Source organism: Gorilla gorilla, chromosome 23, assembly GCF_029281585.2.
Source record: "Gorilla gorilla gorilla isolate KB3781 chromosome 23, NHGRI_mGorGor1-v2.1_pri, whole genome shotgun sequence".
Classification (NCBI taxonomy): Eukaryota; Metazoa; Chordata; class Mammalia; order Primates; family Hominidae; genus Gorilla; species Gorilla gorilla.
The window spans coordinates 35604362-35611405 of record NC_086018.1 but is presented as its reverse complement, the minus strand read 5'-3'; positions in this window follow the sequence as shown (position 1 = coordinate 35611405).

Below are 7044 nucleotides of genomic sequence, written 5' to 3'. Positions count from 1 at the left end.
TAATTAATCCATTTAGTTCTGACTCCTTACAACAAACCCACCAGATAATTAGTCGGCCTGAGGCCGCACAAGTAGCAGAGCCTGAACCCTGTGCCGTCTCCTCCATTCATCCAGCAAACGTTTAATGAACTCTTTGTATTTGCTTTGCTCTGTGATGGGCACAAGAAGGAGATAGACAAGGCCAGATATTTATTACAGTGTGATAGGGGAAGCCCACGGGGTAGTGGGAACAAAGGAGGGGGCTCCTCCCCCAAACTGGGGTGGGGTGGGTGGGGGTGTTGTCAGGGGAGGGGTCGTGTCAGGGGAGGTTTCAAGAGAAAGTGATACTGTACTTGGCTCAAAGACAGTCGGATTTCTCCACGTAGAGCTGGTGCGAAAAGATATTCAGGGAGAAAAAGTAGGATGAAGGCCGAGGAGGGCGGATCACGAGGTCAGGAGATCGAAACCATCCTGGCTAACACGGTGAAACCCCGTCTCTACTAAAAATAAAATTAAAAAAATTATCTGGGCGTGCCTGTAGTGCCAGCTACTTAGGAGGCTGAGGCAGGAGAATCGCTTGAACCTGGGAGGTGAAGGTTGCAGTGAGCCGAGATTGCGTCACTGCACTCCAGCCTGGGCGACAGAGCGAGACTCAGCCTCAAAAAAAAAAAAAAAAAAGGATGAGTCCAGGGAATTGGAAGTATTTCAGTACGGCTCCCAGATATCTGCAAATAGATATCTATTTGCAGAAGATATCTTGGAATTAGGCTGGGGCAAGATCACCCAGGTCCCATGTTTTGCTGCCCTTTTTTTTTTTTTTTTTTTTCCCTGTAAGCAACGTTGGAGGCGTCGTTACAGTTTTACGGATGGTAGCAAAGTCAGGCTTTTGTTTTAGAAAGGTCCAGCAGTGGGAGGAAGATAGCAGTGGGAGCCAGACTGGAATCGGGGAGGACAGTACGAACAGACTTCCTAAGCTCGGCGCCTTTTCTCCTGTATCTCCCTCCATCAAAGACCTCCCTCACCTTGTGGCGTCACGACCTGGCGGCGCCTGGTCCCCGACTCACCTGGGTCCGTTGCACTCTGTCGCCCCCTCGCGGCCGGCTGGGAAACCGGCCCGTGGCGACCTCTCCAGCGGTCCTGTGCCTGGGAGGGTTAAAGCTCCACTGAGACTAGGGAATCTGGCGAATCCGGTTCTGCCTTGGCGACTGACCTCGATTCACCTTGCGGAACCGCAGTAACCTCATCCAGGAGATGAGGGGGCTGTGCTGGGTCAGTTTTTCCCCTAAACTCAACCATTCAGCGACTGGGATGCTTTTCTAAATTCTCTCCCAAAGGCCATTGAGATTATACAGGGAAGTGATATGTATGTTTATTGCATTCCTCGATAAAAGCTGTAACATAGTGTATACTTATAGCTTTTTGTTTATGTCTTTTACTACTGAAATGAATTATATATATATTTTTTATTTTATTTTATTTTTGAGGCGGAGTCTCTCTCTGTCTCCCAGGCTGGAGTGCAGTGACGCGATCTCAGCTCACCACAACCTCTGCCTCCCGGGTTCAAGTGATTTTCCTTCCTCACCCTCCCGAGTAGCTGGGATTACCGGCGCCTGCCACCACGCCCGGCTAATTTTTTCATATTTTTAGTAGAGACGGGGTTTCACCATGTTGGCCAGGCTGGTCTCGAGCTCTGGACCTCAGGTAATCCACCCGCCTGAGCCTCCCAAAGTGCTGGGATTACAGGCATGAACCACGGCGCCCAGCCTATTATATTTATTTTTGAGACAGAGTTTTACTCTGTCGCCCAGGCTAGAGTGCAGTGGCATGATCTCAGCTCACTGCAACCTCTGCTTCCTGGGTTCAAGCGATTCCCCGCCTCAGCCTCCTGAGTTGCTGGGATTACAGGCATGCGCCATCATGCCTGGCTAATTTTTGTATTTTTAGTAGAGACAGGGTTTCGCCATGTTGGCCAGGCGGGTCTCGAACCCCTGACCTCAGGTGATCCGCCTGCCTTGACCACCCAAAGTGTTTGGATTACAGGCGTGAGCCACCACGCCCAGCCTGAGATGAATTATTACTGAAATCAAACTCACATCGCATTTACTGCATTCATTTAGGGACATGTCTGTGCTGTCAGGAGTCACTTTTAAAGACAAAATAGATTTGATTTAGGTGCATATTCTGACTTCACTGCTTTCTGGATGGTCTTGAACAAGTGTGTCTGCAAAATTAATCCCCTACCACATGTTCCCTACCACCTTTTCTGCTGAACTTTTCTCCTTAGCGCTTATCTCCACTACATATTTCATTTCTTTGTTGTGTTTTGTGTCTCTCTCCCCCACCAGAATGTAAGCTCCACCACGGCAATGGATTTTATTTAGTTACTTCACTAATAATATATCCCCAAGCCCTAAAACAGTAACTGTTACACAATAAGTATTCAATAAATATGCATCAAATGAATGAATATGCCCAACATTGCACAGTGAGTATGGGGGTTTGGAGAGGCGAGCCAGGCTGTGCTTGTAACAAAGGCTCTAGGCTGTCCCTCTGAGTTCTGGGGAGCAGGGCGTGGTAAGGTAGACTCAGGAGCTGTGTCTATGCGTGAAAGGTCTGGCCCAAACTGGGGATCAGGGTAGGAGGTACGGTAGGAGGAACCTAAAGATGGTGAAAGGAAGGAGGACCAACACGGGAAACTTGGAGGAAATGCCTGTGGGAGCCGTTCCCACCCATTCTCCACCATGAGCAAATGTGTTGCTTTGAGAGACTTGAGGAACCGCTGAGAAGGACAGGTAAAGCTCAGCTATAATCACCTGAGCCATGCTGACCTCTAAGGATTTAACACCTCATCTCCTTCCTAGGAAAACCCCTGGAACACTGGAAACGTTGGTGAGGGAGGGCTGGGGCGAGGGAATAGGAGCTGGGGAGATGGGCATCCTTGCAAACTTGGAGGAGAGATATGGGGGAGGACATGCAATTCTTTCTTGGAGGAGGATTGTAGAAGGTTCAGGAAACAAACTGAGGCGTGGCCCCAGCCTCAGCCCCAGTGACTCCAGTCAGATCCTGCATGTCCCTTCCGGGCATGGGAACCTCAGGGGAGGGGGGCACGGAGGACCATGGTTGTCATTGTCGCCTTTAATATTCACACAGACCTCAGAGTTGAGTTCTATTCTTCCTGTTTTACAGATGAGAAATCTGAGACTCTGAGCAAGGATGTGGTTGGCCAAGGCCCCCACATGTCTCCATCACAAGAGCCCACATTAGAGCAAGTCCCTGCCTTCAAAGGATGGAAAGCACAGAAGCAGGCTGGGTGGGGTGGCTCAAGCCTACAATCCCAGCATTTTGGGAGGCCAAGACGGGTACATCACTTGAGGTCAGGAGTTTGAGACCAGCCTGCTCAACATGGTGAAACCCCATCTCTACTAAAAATACAAAAATTAGCCGGGTGTGGTGGTGTGCACCTGTAATCCCAGATACTCGGGAAGCTGAGGCACAAGAATTCCTTGAACCTGGGAGGTTGCAGTGAGCTGAGATCGCGCCACTGCACTCCAGCCTGGGAGACAGAGTGAGACTCCATCTCAAAAAAAAAAAAAAAAAAAAAAGGCTAGTGGCTCAAGCCTGTAATCCCAGCACTTTGCGAGGCAGAGGCGGACGGATCACGAGGTCAGGAGATCGAGACTGTCCTGGCAAACATGGTGAAACCCCGTCTCTACTAAAAACACAAAAAATTAGCTGGGCGTGGTGGCGTGTGCCCGTAGTCCCAGCTACTCAAGAGGCTGAGGCAGGAGAATTGCTTGAACCCAAGAGGCAGAGGTTGCAGTGAGCCAAAATTGCGCCACTGCACTCCAGCCTGGGCAACAGAATAAGACTCAGTCTCAAAAAAAAAAAAAAAAAAGAAAACACGGAAGCAAACAAAGCACATGGAGGTAATTACGAAGGGACCCAAGTGGGCTAGTGTGAGAGAGTAGAGGCCATATGGGAAGTGGCCTGGACAGACCTGTTGGAGTTGATATTTAAGCTGAGAAGCAGCCAGCTGTAGAAAGGGTGACTACGCAGAGAGCAAGTGCAAAGGTCCTGAGGTCACACAGCTAAGAAGACAGAAAGCAGAATTTGAACTCAAGCTTGATTCTCTGCACCCAAAGTTCATGCATGATCCCAGGAGCCGTGATTCCAGATGCTGCTGCTGACTGGGAGAGAGCAGACATCAGAAAGATGACAGAGCCTATGGAATGGATGTATTCAACTCCTTATGTATGTGTGCAGGGAACAGGGAGAAGGGCTCATATTTTCTGAATCCGATCTAGGCCACGTGGTGTAATCAAGATCATTGCCAAAATGTGTGAATTTACACAATAAAAGGCTCACAAAGTATTAAAATTTAGCTGTATTTCGCTGTGAATTTAATAAATTATCTTAATTGAAAAGAATCATGTTGGCTGGGTGCAGTGGCTCACACCTGTAATCCCAGCACTTTGGGAGGCCAAGGTGGGTGGATCACAAGGTCAGGAGTTCAAGACCAGCCTGACCAACATGGTGAAACCCCGTTTCTACTAATTAGTTGGGCGTGGTGGTGTAAGCCTGTAATCCCAGCTACTGAGGAGGCTGAGGCAGGAGAATCACTTGAACCCGGGAGGTGGAGGTTGCAGTGAGCTGAGATCGCACCACTGCACTCCAGCCTGGGTGACAGAGCAAGACTCCGTCTCCAAAAAAAAAAAAAAATTATAATAAATATTTATTTATTATAAATAAAATAAAAAAAGAAAATGATGTTTAAGATGAAAAGAAATATAATTCAGTACAAATATATAAATGCCTGTGTTACAGAAGATTATCTAATTGGTTGTTTGCAGTTAAGCCTTTCCCCCAAAATCTAGATTGCCTGAAACAATGGGACAGCAAAAATAAGATCTGCTACAAGGTCAGCAAGACCCCGTCTCTACAAAAAATTTAAAAAATTAGCCAGGCATGGCCAGGCACGGCCAGGCACAGTGGCTTACTCCTGTAATCCCAGCACTTTGGGAGGCCGAAGTGGGCAGATCACCTGAGGTCAGAAGTTCGAGACCAGCCTGGCCAATATGGTGAAACCCCATCTCTACTAAAAATACAAAAAATTAGCCGGGCTTGGTAATGCATGCCTGTAATCCCAGCTACCTGGGAGGCTGAGGCAGGAGAATTGCTTGAAACCTGGGAGGCGGAGGTTGCAGTGAGCCGAGATCATGCCACTGCACTCCAGCCTGGGCAACACAGTGAGACTCTGTCTCAAAAAAAAAAAAATTAGCGAGGCATGATGGCGCCTGCCAGTGGCCCCAGCTACTAGGGAGGCTGAGGTGGGAGGATGGATTAAGTCCAGGAGGTTGAGGCTACAGTGAGCCATGATTATGCCACTGCACTTCAACCTGGGCAACAGAGTGAGATCTCAAAAAAAAAAAAAAAAATCTTCTGCAAGGGAAATCTGGGCCATTTCAGGGTGGGAGTGAGGGGACTGTGGCCACTAATGAAATGGATTTGTTCATTGGGCTTTTCCATGTCCTGGGAAGATTGGGGGGCAGGTGGGAATCTCCCATGTGACAGTTCATTTCACTACCTTTGATCTGATTCCAAATCAGGATAATGTGCTACCATTTATTGACTCATCCATTATGTGCCATGGCTTTTTCATTTATATCATACCAGTACTTTAAGGTAGGTATTAGTCTTCTCAAATTACAGAGGAGGAAACCAGAGGGTCAGTGAGGTTACAGAAACTCTTGCCTGAAGCCATAAATGGGGAGCTGGGGCCAAGTTCTGCTTGATTTCCAAGGTGCTGCAGGCTCTACCCTGCTGGTTTTCTCTGGGTGACCACCGTGTCAAAGCCCCTTGGAGAGGCTGGGCATAGGCACAGGGGGCTCGTGACTGTAATCCAAACACTTTGGGAGGCCAAGGCAGGAGGATCACGTGAGCTCAGGAGTTTGAGACCAGTCTGGGCAACCAGAAAAAAAAAAAAAAATTAGCTCAGCGCTGAGTGTGGTGGTATGCACCTATAGTCCCAGCTACTCGATACGGCGGGAGGATCGCTTGAGCCCAGGAGGTCAAGGCTGCAGTTAGCCAGCCCAGGAATGTCTGCCCAAAGTTAGAGAACCTTAACCTCTGCTCGGCCCACCTCATGCTCCCCAAGCCAACTGTTCCTGCCTGCTCTAGCTCCCCAAGGACGTTAGATCTGAGAAGAGCTTATGTAGATTCACCTCAAGGTCTGACTACATGGTGTGGACCATCTCTGCTGCAGAGTGGGACTCTGGTCCCCAGCCTCCTCTGCCCCAGCTCTTCATAATATCAGCCTCTCCCTACTCTAGGTGCTCAGGTGTACCGGACGGGGTCATGTTTGCCAGTGACTGAATTGTGTGCCAACCAGTTAGGGGACAGAAGGGGCTGGGGAATGAAGAGTCTGAGCAACTCCCTTTTCCCCACCCCCGGACACCTTTTCATTGGGTAGGAAGATGTAAATTACAGGGGTGTGGACACTGAGGCGGATACTATGCCCTTACCCCACTGGCCAGAAGGAAACTAGAGACAGCGGATTTCATCAATGGGAAGACAATATGCAAATACTGCCCCGTGTTAGTTGGCTGATGGACAGTTGCTACTTTTCATTCTTGTGCTCTAGCACTTGGAGTTTACAGCATGACTCTGAGGTCGAGGTTACACAAGAAAGCAATTAATGATTCAGCGCCCACCTTGTGCCAAGTCCTGTGGCAGGACAGGGGAGGAAGTTGGGGGGAATAAGAGAGGCAAGCCCCTGCCCTGGTAGAATTTACATTCAAGTAAATTACTCAGCCCATAAATGAACAATATACTTTCAGATTGGATGGTGCCACAAAGACAATCAGCCGAGAAGCTGTAGGCTGGCGGGGCTGTCCGAAGTCCTGTGTGGGTTTATTCAAAGTGCTGCAGAGGAGGGCGAGAGACCAATTACCCGACAGGTGGCTGAATGAGTGTGAGACAGAAGGGGCAGTGAATGGAGAATGAGGAGGAATTTCCTCCCCAAAGGTGGGTTGGGGGAGATGGTGTTTGCTAAATAAAATCTTTTTT